General features: G+C 42.0%; 1 pseudogene; it reads right to left on the minus strand.

Moving 5' to 3' along the window:
- Window positions 1-373: 373 nt before the first annotated feature.
- Window positions 374-9,570, minus strand: LOC123039782 (uncharacterized; annotated as a pseudogene).
- Window positions 9,571-14,258: the final 4,688 nt, after the last annotated feature.

Consider the following 14,258-nt stretch of genomic DNA (forward strand, 5'->3'; position numbering starts at 1 on the left):
AAACTATAAAGATAACAAGATGAGTCAAATTTGAAAAATAATTAAGCTAATGGTGTCATCTAAATACAGCTTTGTGATTCTAAAATTTACAAGTTGTCAATGCATGTAGTAAGTGGAAGAAATCAGAAAGTAAAAAAACTAGAAATGTATTTAGTAAAAACATGCATGTTAGTACTAAAACCACATAAAGATTAATTGTAATATTCATAACAAAATAATAAATAGTAGAAAAAAGAAATATGGTTCACTCTCCCAAAACAATAGTTGGGAGATAATTTATTCCACAAGATATTGTTCTTAGATGCCAAGCCCTTAAGAAAGTAACCAAAATGAACAACGTTTTTCATGGTAAGAATCGGGCTCGCAACAGAGTTTACAATCCAAAACTTGGGTTCCGGTGGTCAAGATCCCCAAGGATGCGAGATTGTCGTGCACTAGAGCTATTCTCCATTATCCACGGTCTGGCAATTTCAAGCCCTAGATCGTTGATGCTGTAGCGCCGCCTTAGATTTTTTCTCTCTAGCCTCTTGAAGTACTTATGTGCGTGGCTTGAAACCTGCACAGGAGTCTTGGTGGTGACGAAATCCTTGGATATTTCCTTCCATTTCCCACGGCCATAGACACTCAATCCATGGATAAAGTTCCTTGAATAATAAAGTTCAAGATGGGCAAGTTAGGTTATGAAAAAGCTGCACATAATTAAGTCATTTTTACGAAACTTCTACCTAATAAACATGGTTATAGATATGTGTGGAAGAAAAATTTATCTTTTAAAGTTTAGTAAACAAAATAGTTGGACATCTAAATGCCATAAGTTATTTCCATATAGAAACATTGGCACTCATTCTAATCATGTCAATGACAACTATTATCTTTATAATAACATGGACATATTGTTGTCTAATATCTATATCATGACTATACTTGCAATCATAACATTTTATTGTGACTAAATAGTTTATGCATGCTATCCATTTTTGGAGAAGTGCCAATGCCACTAAATTTAAAGGGAAGGATAACTCTCTAGTTAAAAATTATATCATCATCTAAAATTTTTGTCCTTCAATATAAAGTTGTTAAGATAAAAATGGATTAACAAAGTACACCCCCAAAAATACATTTTGCATAAATGTGAAAAAGATTATGGGATGATAATTTTTGTGTGATAATTCCCAAATGATGACTAATTCGTACACTTATGTTGAAGAAGTTCATGACTAATTAGGAAGTACACAAAATCAATTACCAATGTTCCTCCTTGGTCCAATAAATTCTGGCGCTTGGTGCAATTACTGGTTGATGGATGGACATCTCGTTCTCTAGCACCTCAACATTGTTCTCCTCTGACATAGCTATCACGTCCTTCCTTTCCTCCATCACTCGCGAACCCTCCTATATGGAGGAAAACCCACAAAATTGGTGTCATATATTGTGAGTTGGTGACCTCTTACTCCTTTGGTGCCACTATATAATATTTGCAAGTTCACACATGGTATAGATGATTCAATGTGCTCCATTGGATCCACTTAAACCACCCTCTTAATGCAGCATAACATGCATATCCACTACTGGATCAACACAAAAGTACATTACCTGTTGCATGGTGTCGCAATGGTACTGCATGCGGAGCTCTGTGCCAGGCTTGTTATTGTACTTGCTATTATTTTCATCAACATGGCTACTTTCCTTGTTGTTGAACCCAATGATGATTGACCCTGGCTCCTCTACACCAACTCTCGCGTTCATGGCATACCAGAGAGACCTGGGTGGCATAAAACAAGTAAAAGTATGAACTCTGAAGGTTTGTATGGGGAGGGTGAGGAGGGGGGAATGTATTTGTCGCATATTGAAAGCAGAATCCAACTGTCGCTATAAATTTGATTAGTTAGAAAATATTTCTAGTTATGTCATATCCAATATTCAATAATAAATTTGTACACATAAAGAATTGAATTGGATACCCAACAATAATAAAGTGAACAATTTTTTGTTGTTGTTATTTCGTACTTATCACCAATATGTTGTAGAACATATTAATTAAGGTGGCTTTCTGTGATAATGCTTGTGTCATGGCTAGCCAAATGTGGCTTGTCAGACTTATGTACTTGATGTAGTCTGCATTAGTGTTTTTCATATGTTTATAGGTTCAAATTTAAGATGGTGCAAGCATATCAACATTACATATGATGAAAAATGAATGTACAATCATTTAAAGAACATTAATTAACATCAGAACTATAAAATTTCCAATGCATCGTTTTATGTTGACAAAGGTATTGTTAATGGAGCTTTGGGTCCCCCAGACCTAAGGGCTCTGGCAGCACCGTACCAATCCTAGGAACTGAGGGACCTTGGGTCAGAACAAGGTGAGGGTGCAGGAAGGCGTCCATGACTTTCTACACAAGCAAATAGGGCCTCCTAAGACATGGAACAATGAGACCGCCTGGCATGAAACGACCTGATCACCAACCCAAACCAAGCAACCCTAGCTCGATTGAGTATATACGGGAAGCTAGGAGACCTTTAGGGTAGATCCAACACCTTCAGGAGCAATCTTGACCTAGAGTTCACACCGAACCCCTCTTCATCCTATCCTCCACTGCTAGGCCATGAGCTTGTTACAAAAATTAGATCTTCATCGATTATCATGGTTGTTGGCGGGCACTCAAGCAATACTGAACTAGATGCAAGAGTATGGTCTTACCTCCTTCCGGAGGGCCTGAGCCTGGGAAAACTCTCTGTCTCTCATCTTACAATCTCGACATGCCACTCGCACGCTCCTCTGCGGGTTATGAAACACAAATAATTGGCGTGCCAGGTAGGGTTTGGGCATGTGGACCCTATCAGCAGATCTAGATAGCACATCCGACCCCCAGAATCGGTGGTTCCTTGACGAGCTAGGGAGGCCCTCTTGCCCCCTTTGATTTGTCTTCGATGAGGTTACAAGAAGAATCCTTGCCATCCCTTTCGTCGGTGGTAGCATGCAGAAGATGGTCATGTGTCGCACCACAGAACAGCCAAACCCTCTTGAGCGTGTGATGCCTCCTCCATGGTCTTAGATCCCAACACATTTGAGATTGTGCAAGTTCCTCCATGCATGTCTGGGAGCGCCACATGACACCGTGCCCCACAGAGGGGGGACAGTGGCGAGAAAGATGGTGGCCCAGACGCCTTGACCAAAGTGGTAGAATCACGAAGCAGAACAAGGGCCAATCCTTGTGCTATCGACGATCGTAACACTTTAGAAATGCTCTTAACACTAGTAGAAAAAGGGTCAAACGTGAAGCACATTAGTGCCGGTTTGATTTTGGCCCGGTACTAATGGTACCATTAGTGCCGGTTCGAACGGATTTGCATTAATGCCGGTTCGTGTTGAACCTTTACTACTGGTTTGTGGCACGAACCGGTACTAAAGGGGTGGTGGCAGGCTGGCGTCAGGCCGGGGCCCCACGATCACCTTTAGTACCGATTCGTGGCACGAACCGGTACTAAAGGTCTACCCTTTAGTACCGGTTCGTGCCACGAACCGGTACTAAATGGGTCTGACCTATAGTACCGGTTTGTGACACAAACCGGCACTAAAAGTGTAGGGAAAATGTAAAACGGCTATAACTTTTGCATACGATGTCGGAAAAAAAACGTATAATATATCAAAAAATTCAGCACGAAAATCCGCATCCGATGGAGACAGCCTACGGCCTATTTGGAATTATTTAGAATCCTCAAATTCCAAAAGGAAAAAAGATATGGTCAAATAATTTCAGTTTTTTTAAAAAAAATTGGTTAAATCTGGTCAAACTACTTATTCAAGAAGTATTAATGTTACTACATAATTATTCAAGAATATTAGTGTTACTAAATAATTATTTCAATTTTTTGAATTTTGGTCAAATCTGGTCAAACTATGGTCAAACTGTGGTCTAACTATGGTCAAACTTATTCAAGAAATATTAGCCTTACTAAATAATTATTGTTTTTTAGAATAATAGTTTCAAACTCAAACGGTGAAATGTGTGACTTCGTGCTCAAGCTAAACTCCTGAGGGTTAGTAGGATTAACATCTTACTATTGTCAGGAAAACAACAAGTGCAGACTCGGAAACGAAGGAGAATAGAACCCGAAAGTTAAGCGTGCTCGGGCTAGAGTAGTGAGAGGGATGGGTGACCGGTCGGGAAGTTAGATGATTTGGAATGAGTGATCCACACTTGAGCAGTTAAGAGAGGGGATTAGAGACTAAATCATCAAATAATTCAGAAAAATTAAAAATCGAAAAAAAATCAATTTTTTTTTCCAAAATTTACAAAAAAAAAATTCAAAAAAAAAACCTTTAGTACCGGTTGGTAACACCAACCGGTACTAAAGGTCCCCCATACCGGGGCGCGAGCTCACGCCACGTGGTGGCACTTTAGCGTCGGTTCGTGCCGAACCGGTACAAAAGGGGGGGGGCTTTAGTGACCACCCTTTAGTGCCGGTTATGGAACCGGCACTAAAGGCCCTTACGAACCGGCGCTAAAGCTCCGTTTTCTACTAGTAAACACCTAAAGCACTCTGACTCTCAAAGTTCTCTTAGTCTGAGGAACCTTTCTGAATGAAGGTGGCAACCCCTTCTAGGAGGGATCCCTTGCGGGAGGCACATGAGTCACCAAGGGAAGAAGAAGCAATGAGAGCAGGCTTAATATTGCCCACAACAATGTCCTCAACAAGGTGAGCGCGCTCAGGCCCTGATAGATTTTTTGGGTTCCAATTGTTAGCATCCCTGATGATGAAAGATTGTCGTGCACTACACTATTCTCCATTACCTAGAGTTTGGCAATTTGGAGCCCTAGATTATTTATGTTGTAGTGTACCCTTAGATTTCTCCGTCTAACCTCTTTAAATGCTTAGGTGTGTGGTTTGAAACCTGCACAAGAGTACTGGTGGTGACAAAGTAATTGGATATTTTCTTCCATATTCCATGGCTATAAACACTCAACCCATGGACAAAGACAAATAGTTGGAGCACCAGGTAGGGGTAGGGTATGTGGACCCTATGAGCAAATCTAGATAGCCCATCAGATCCCCGGAATTTGTGGTTCCTCGATGAGGCAGGGAATCCCTCTATAACCCCCTTTGCTTCCTCTTTGATTGGTAGCAAGACAAATCTTCGTCGTCCCTATCATCGGTGGCAGCAAGGAGGCCATGGACAAGTACTACACCATGGTACGACCTAACCCTCCTGAGCGAGGGATGCCTCCTCCATGGTCTAGATCCCAACACCATAGAGAGACTTCATGTTCTTCCCTGGATATCATGTAGGGAGCACCACATGACACCCCAAAGAGGGGGAGTGGTGGCGAGGGGGGAGGAGGCCCAGATCCCCTAACCAGAGTGGAAGGGTCGGGAAGCAGACCAAGGGTCAAGCCTTGTGATTAACGACTATAACACTGCAAAAATGCTCTTCAACACCTCAAAAACTTTAACTCTGAAAGTGCTCTTAGTCTAAGGGACCTTTCTAAACGAAGGTGGCATCCCCAACAAGGCGGGAATAAGGCCTCTTTCAATGCATTGGTGCTTAGGTGAGGTGCTAAGTGCATTTAAAACCTTAGCAACTAATCTCCACAATGCATTGGTGCTTAGCTTTTGTAGCTAAGATTCCCTCATTGAACTGTTTAATAATTATATTACTTCATGCATTGGTTGGTAGGTATTCTACATAGGTCCACGTGCTTATCATCATTTCTTCCTGGGGTCACCATAATGCTCCCTCTCCTCTTTAATTTCTTTGCCACATCATTTTTTTCCTATGTGGCACCCTTAGCACATATACAACTAGGAGCATTGGCAAGGGCCTAAGTAATCAAAATGGGCTCAATGTCACCCACACCAATGTCCTCGACAAGTTGAGTGTGTTCAGGCCCTGATACAGCTCAAATGTGTGTGTGTATTATAACTGCATCGTTCTGTCACCATTTTGTATTTTCTGGACTAACCTATTAATTTAGTGACCACATAGATGTTTTTTTCTGTATTTTGGGTTCTAGGTATCAGCATCCCCAATGATGAGAGATTGTCATGCACTAGAGCTATTCTCCATTATGCATGGTTTGTCAATTTCAACCACTAGATCATTAATGTTGTAGTGTTGCCTGAGATTTTTTTTTTCTCTCTGGCCTCTTGAAGTACTTATTTGTGTGTTTCAAACTTCCACAAGAGTACTGGCGGTGACAAAGTACTTGGATATGCACATGTCATTTATGTTCATGACAAAAGCACTCTTTAAAGCTTTTAGGGTATATAACATTAAAACCCTATTTATGGTGAATGCAAATAAATGCATCTGTAGGTGATGAACGTAAATGACATGAGCATATAGGTGATATTTGTATGAACATTTTGATATCTTATTTGAATTCTTCTGAGTTCATATGAATTTGTTATGAATTTTCAAAGTTTCGGTCAAACAACTTTGACTAGCTGGAAGAGCATTCTCGTGACCTAGAATGCTTTTTAGGGGCAAATTTTTTGAGTACATCAAAAACTTAGGGGTAAATTTGAGAGTGGGTGCAAATTAGGGGCATAAATGTAAATATCCCTTTTTTAATTGTGACCAAACTGTTGATGCATGCTATCGATTTAGGGGAAGTGCAAATGCCACACCTTTAAAGGGAAGTAGAAGTATCTAGTGAAAAACTATATCATCATCTAAAATTATCGTTCTAAAATATAAATTTGATTAAAAAATGGATGAACAAAAGATGACCCCCAAGAAGACATCTCCCATAAATATGCAATAGGTGCTATCTATATATTCAAAAATACATCACAAAAAAATTATCATCCCATCTCATGAAAGTCGATTCCCACATGATGACTAACTGGTACACTTGTGTTGAAGAATTTCATGACTAATTAGGAAGTATGCAAAATCAATTACCAGTGTTCCTCCTGGGTCCAATAGTTTCTGGCGTTTGGTGCGATCACTGGTTGATGGGTTGACATCTTGTTGTCTAGCGCCTCCACCTTGTTCTCCTCTGTCATAGCTATCACGCCCTTTCCTTTCTCCATCACTCGCATATCATCCTATGGAGGAAAAAGACAAAATTGGTGACCTATATGGTCAGTTGGTGACCTCTTACTCCTTTGGTGCCACTATATTACTTTTGCAAGGTCATACATGGTCTAGGTGATTCGGTGTGTTCTATTGGATCCACAAAATCTCTCTCTTAACACTACAAGATCAACATAGAAATACATTACCTGTTGCATGGTCTCGCAAGGGTACCACATGCGGAGCTTAGTGTCGGGCTTCTTATTGTAGGTGTTTTGATTGGCACCATCAGAGCTACTTTCCTTGTTGTTGAACCTAGTGATTATTGACCTTGGCTCTTCTACACTGACTCTCGCATTCATGGCAGACCAAAGAGAGCTGGGTGGCATAAAACAAGTAAAAGTAAGAACTCTGAAGGTTTGTATAGGGAGGGCAGGAGAGTGGCAATGTATTTGTACCATATCAGAAGTGGAATCCAACTGTCGCCATAAAGTTGATTAATTAGAATATAGTTCTATTTGTTGTATCCGGTATTCGGTAATAAATCCGTATATCTCAAGAATTAAGTTGGATATCCCACAGTATAAATTGAACAATATTGTTTTGTTTCATAACTTATCAGCAATATGTCTAGAACGTATTAATTAAGGTGGCTTTCCGTAATAACACTTGCGTCATGTTAGCACCACGTGACACCCTGAAGAGCGGGAGCAGCGGCAAGGGAAACAGAGTCCTAGATCCCTGACCAGCGTGGCAAGGTCGGGAAGGAGACCAAAGGTCAAGCCTCGTGATAACCGACCATAACACTGCAGAAATGGTCTTCAACACCTAAAGCACTTTGATTCTGAAAGTGCTATTAGTCCAAGGGACCTTTCTGAACGAAGGTGGCATGACCTTCTAGGCAGGATGTCCCTTGCGGAGATGCATGAGCCGCCAAGGCAAGAAAAAGCAACGAGAACGGGCTTAATGTCACCCACACCAACGTCCCCGGCAAGGTGAGCTTGTTCAGGCACTAATACATCTCAAATGTGTGTGTGTGTGTGTGTGTGTGTGTGTGTGTGTGTGTGTATTTCCATAGTTTTGGCACCATTTTTATTATTTTTCTGGACTAATCTATTAATTTAGTACCCACAGCCAGTTGTTGTTTGTTTCTTCTGTTTTTTGGGTTCTAGGTGTCAGCATCCCCAATGATGAGAGATTGTCGGGCACTAGAGCTATTCTCCATTATCCATGGTTTGGCAATTTCAACCCCTAGATCGTTGATGTTGTAGTGCGGCCTTAGATTTTTTTATGCTAGCGTCTTGAAGTACTTATTTGTGTGGCTTGAAACCTCCACAAAAGTACTAGTGGTAACAAAGTACTTGGAAATTTTCTTCCATTTTCCATGACCATAGACACTCAATTCGTGCAGAAAGAGCCTTTTGAATAACAAAGTTCGAGGTGAGAAGGTTAGGTTAGGTTAATGAACGAGCTACCTGACAAACATGGTTTGAGATATGTGTGGTAGAAAAATATATCTCTTAAAACTTAAAATTTAGTAAACAATAGTTGGAGACTTGAAACCCATAAAGATATTTTCACATAGAAAATTTTTCACTCATTCTAATCAATTTAATGACAAATTTTTATTTTTATGATAATATGGACATATTGTTGTCTAATATTCATATCATCAATATACTTCAATCATAACATTTTTTAATTGTGATCAAACTATTGATGCATGCTATCCATTTAGGGGAAGTGCAAATTACACCCCTTTAAAGGGAAGCAGAAGTATCTAGTGAAAAATTATATTGTCATCTAAAATTGTCGCTCTTAAATATAAACTTTATAAGAAAAAAATGGATGAACAAAAGTTGCCCCCAAAAGGACATCTCCTATAAATATGCAATAGGTGCTATCTATATATTAAAAACAACATCACAAAAAATTATCATCCCATCTCATGAAAGTCGATTCCCACATGATGAATAATTGGTACACTTGTGTTGCAGAATTGCTAATTAGGAAGTACGCAAAATCAATTACCAGTGTTCCTCCTGGGTCCAATCATTTCTGGTGCTTGGTGTGATCACTGGTTCATGGGTTGACATCTTGTTCTCTAGCGCCTCCACCTTGTTCTCCTCTGTCACAGCTATCACGCCCTTGCCTTTCTCCATCACTCGCATAGCATCCTATGGAGGAAAAAGACAAAATTGGTGTTCTATATGGTGAGTTGGTGACCTCTTACTCCTTTGGTGCCACTGTATTACTTTTGCAAGGTCATACATGCTCTAGATGATTGAGTGTGTTCTATTGGATCCAGTTAAATCCCTCTGTTAGCCCTACATAACATGCATATCCACTACAAGATCAACATAGAAATAGATTACCTGTTGCATGGTCTCGCAAGGGAACCACATGCGGAGCTTAGTGTCGGGCTTGTTATCATAGTTGTTGTGATTGGCTTGATCAGAGCTACTTCCCTTGTTGTTGAACCTAGTGATGATTGACCTGGCCTCCTCTACACTAACTCTCGCATCCATGGCGGACCAGAGAGAATTGGGTGGCGTAACACTAGTAAAACTATGAACACTGAACAAGGAGGGCGAGGAGCGGGCCATTTATTTATATGACATCGGAAGTGGAATCCAACTGTCGCTATAAAGTTCATTAATTAGAATATATTTCTGGCTCTTGTATCTGATATTTGACAATAAATACATAAATCTCGAGAATTAAATGGGATATGCAACTTTGATAAAGTGAACAACTTGTTTTGTCGTCTCCTGACTTATCACCAATGCGTTCTAGAACGTATTAATTAAGGTGTCTTTTGTAATTATTTTTGTGTCATGGCTAGCCAAATGTGTCTTGTCAAACTTCTGTATGATGTAGTATTGTTTGCTCTCTCGTAAGAGTGGTTTGGATCCCTGATACGTCTCCATCGTATCTACTTTTTCAAACACTTTTGCCCTTGTTTTGGACTCTAACTTGCATGATTTGAATGGAACTAACCCGGACTGACTCTGTTTTCAGCAGAACTGCCATGGTGTTATTTTTATGCAGAAATAGAAGTTCTCGGAATGACTTGAAAATCCACGGAGCAACCTTTTGGAATTAATAAAAAATATTGGCGAACGAATCAAGGCCAGGGGGCCCACACCCTGTCCACGAGGGTGGGGGGCGCGCCTACCCCCTGGGCGCGCCCCCTGCCTCGTGGGCCCCCTAGTGCTCCACCGACCTCAACTCCAACTCCATATATTCACGTTTGGGGAGAAAAAAATCAGAGAGAAGTATTCATCACGTTTTACGATACGGAGCCGCCGCCAAGCCCTAATCTCTCTCGGGAGGGCTGATCTGGAGTCCGTTCGGGGCTCTGGGGAGGGGAATCCGTCGCCGTCGTCATCATCAACTTTCCTCCATCACCAATTTCATGATGCTCACCGCCGTGCGTGAGTAATTCCATCGTAGGCTTGCTGGACGGTGATGAGTTGGATGAGATTTACCATGTAATTGAGTTAGTTTTGTTAGGGTTTGATCCCTAGTATCCATTATGTTCTAAGATTGATGTTGCTATGACTTTTTTATGCTTAATGCTTGTCACTAGGGCCCGAGCGCCATGATTTCAAATCTGACCCTATTATATTTTCATGAATATATGTGAGTTCTTGATCCTATCTTGCAAGTCTATAGTCACCTATTATGTGTTGTGATCTGACAACCCCGAAGTGACAACAATCGGGACCACTCTCGGTGATGACCGTAGTTTGAGGAGTTCATGTATTCACTAAGTGTTAATGCTTTGGTCCGGTACTCTATTATAAGGAGGCCTTAATATCGCTTACTTTCCAATAGGACCCCGCTGCCACGGGAGGGTAGGACAAAAGATGTCATGCAAGTTCTTTTCCATAAGCATGTATGACTATATTCGGAATACATGCCTGCATTACATTGATGAACTAGAGCTAGTTCTGTGTCACCCTATATTATAACTATTGCATGAGGAATCGACTTAATTATCCATCACTGATCCAATGCCTACGAGCTTTTCACATATTGATCTTTGCTTAGTTACTTTACCGTTGCTGCTGTTACAATTACTACAAAACTGCCACTGTTACTTTTGCCACTGTTACTGTCGTGGAATTAACACGTCAGATGTCCTCATGAAAGGACTTAGCCGTGGAGCCATCGCAACGGGTTAGCTTGAAGGGGTTAAACCGGACAAGGGACACGAGAGTTTATACTAGTTCGGCCCCTTCGATGAAGGTAAAAGCCTACGTCTAGTTGTGATGGGATTGATTGGGGTTCGATGACCAGGGAGCAAATACGCTTGCCTGAGTCTCGAGTTGTTGTCTGTTGTCCCTGAACCGCTGCCGGGTCGTCCCTTTATATACATAGGTTGACGCCCGGCCGGTCTACAGAGTCCCAAGGCCGACTCATACAAGGGTCCGGCTCGGTCTCTCCTTTCCTAACTTACAACACAAGTTTACATAATGATGGCGGTTTGTTATCATGGGCCCTAATCCGCCACTGGGCTCCGGGCTTCTATGCTTCACAGTAAAAGGCTATCTGAGTCTTCATGGTCTTCAATACGGTTGAGGGTAAACCGGCCCCTCCTGGGCGGTTTATCCCCAATAGTTATATCCCCAACATTAGGCCCCAGAGTGATTTGGATTTGTTCATATCAATCTTCAGTACCTTGGAAAAATCCTGTGAACATTTTTCCTTTGCCTCTCGTAAACCGCCATGATGTCTTGTTGTATGAACTTTGTTAAACCGCCGTGACGTCATCCTCTAGATACAGCAATGGATCATCATGATGTCATCTCTGTAAAAAATGAAAAAATAAAAAGATTCCCTTCATTAATGTTATCCCGGAAATCGAGGCGACAGCTGCGCCACTCGCCGCTTTGGACTCCTCGATTTTCGCGTCAGTCTTTATCCATTCTCCTTACAAATAGACCCGAGGGCCCTTTCTTTCCCTCCCCTTCCATTCTTCTTCTTCTTCCTCGCAACGCCCCAGCCTGAAGCTCCGCCGCCGTCCTCGACCTTCGAGCGCTGCATCAACAAAGGCCGCTGCATCAACCTGGTTGTACCAGAGATCTTCGATGTTCCTCTGCTATCCTGCGCATCCGGTAAGCTTCTCCCTCATAACCCTAGATCTGCATTTTAGGGCTCCTGTTTACGCCTGCGTTCATAGGTGTTCATCCCTAGTTTCTTCGTACTCGCTTCTGTCATAGCTTGTTTGATTCAACTGTAGTATAGATCTCGTGCGGTAATCATTCCGCATCCAGTTTAATATTTAGGAAGTCTTCTTTCTTGTTCAGAATCCCTTCGCAGATCGCACGAACTTCTCTGTTCTGTTTTACCGCCTTTATAGATCACAGAAAAATTTCTTTACGGATGCGCGGTAGATCCAAATAAATTTGATCACCGTGTGAAACCTGTTTCTGTCAACACTTAGTAGAAATTTTGAATCCTGGCCCTTCTGCCTATGGGCGGTTTAACCTTCGATAGCCAATCCGCCATATATCATTAGCCCTCTCTTAAACCGCCAACTGAACCTTGCGTAGCAATTTTCCAGTTTAAGACTGAATTGTACACTTTAAACCGTTAAATTGTAAACCGGCATTTATTTTTCCTTTCAGTTCCCATCTTCCGGGATGACCAAACAGTTCTCTGCATGCAATTGGGTTCCGTCCCGGATCACGGAAACACAGATCAATGGTTATGTCACCACTGGTGCTTTAGCCTCAAAAAGGGCTCTCCATTGGCGAGTTCCGGAATCGGAATGTCCACCTGAACCTCAAGATGGAGAGGTGATTGTTTTTATGCAACGCTTGGACCGGGGATTCAGCCCGCCCGGATCAAAAAATTTCCGGGATTTTCCTCGCAAGCTTCCAACTCCATTCACAAGATATTGGTCCAAACTCTGTGTCCAATATATGCAATTTTCAAGTATTCTGCGAAGTCTATCTTCAAGAAGAGCCAACTGTGGAGTTGTTCCAGGATTTCTTCCACCTGAACCACCGTACAGAATTCTCAGACGGCCCCAACACAGAGCTTGGTGGCGTTTCAATTCAGAAAAGGAAAGAAGTTGACTTCCCTCATGCAAAACATCATGACCATCCTAAAGATTGGAACCAGACCTGGTTCTACTGCCGGAACACTGCCCCTGATGGAGAGAATCCTTTGCCGGGTTATCGCCCTCACCGGCTTAGCAACGGCCATCCATTACCTTCATGCTTGACCACCGCAGAACGGAAGAACTTTGCACCTCAACTCGCCAAGCTCCGGGCTCTGATGGCCAACGGTTTGACTGGTATTAATCTTGTCCGCTGTTGGGTTTCTTGGGGCATCTTGCCTTTAAGCCGCCGCCCTGGTTTGATGCATGAATATACTGGTGATGTCAAAGATCCTCAACGATATCATGAACTAGTAATGACCGATCTTGAAATTACTGAATCTGTGAAGAAAATGCTTGATGAACCGATCTCCGCATGCAGCCAAACCGGGTTGCCACCTTTTTATGTCTCCAATAAACCGCCAGCGGTAAAGTTCATGAGAACACTTTACTGATTCGCCTCCGTATTAACTGTGTACTAACCTTTCCTTATCTTAAGGCTAACAGCTCCTTTTGGAAACGTACTAAACCGGCCCGGGCTCCTCGTGTAAAGAGCAAGGCCACCAAGAAAGCTGCCAAAAAGAAAACCACCGAGTCTTCTGATCCGCCAGAAGATGAAGAATCAGATGCAGAGGTAGAATTGACTCACTTGGTTCCTTTTTCATACATCTTATTAACAATGACTATTCCCAGGATGACGCTGAGGCCAGCCACGCAGAGCATGTTGAGGTAATCCTTCTTTCTTCTGATTCAGATCTTGTACCGGTTCAAAGAGTTCGCCGCACAGTCCGGAAAGTAAAACAATCTCACCCCCTTGCTCATTTGGATCCAAAATTTTCTTTGAAGACACAGCAAGTTGAAGAGCGTCGCACAACCCGGCATAGTGGTCAACAAATCACTTCATCCAGTTTAGCCGATACGCCAACCCGGAAACATCGTCCAGAGGTGACTTGTCTCCTGAAAAACGTTATTCTTTGAAAGGTTTCTTCTGATGCCCTCTCAATCCGTCTGACCCGAATTACCAGGCTTCTTCCAACTCATCTGGCGGTTCATCAACCACTCAGCTGCCTCCTCTCAAAGTCGTCGCTGGGTAAGTATATTACTCCTCAATTTGCTTCT

The sequence above is a fragment of the Triticum aestivum genome, chromosome 2B, assembly GCF_018294505.1.
Source record: "Triticum aestivum cultivar Chinese Spring chromosome 2B, IWGSC CS RefSeq v2.1, whole genome shotgun sequence".
NCBI lineage: Eukaryota > Viridiplantae > Streptophyta > Magnoliopsida > Poales > Poaceae > Triticum > Triticum aestivum.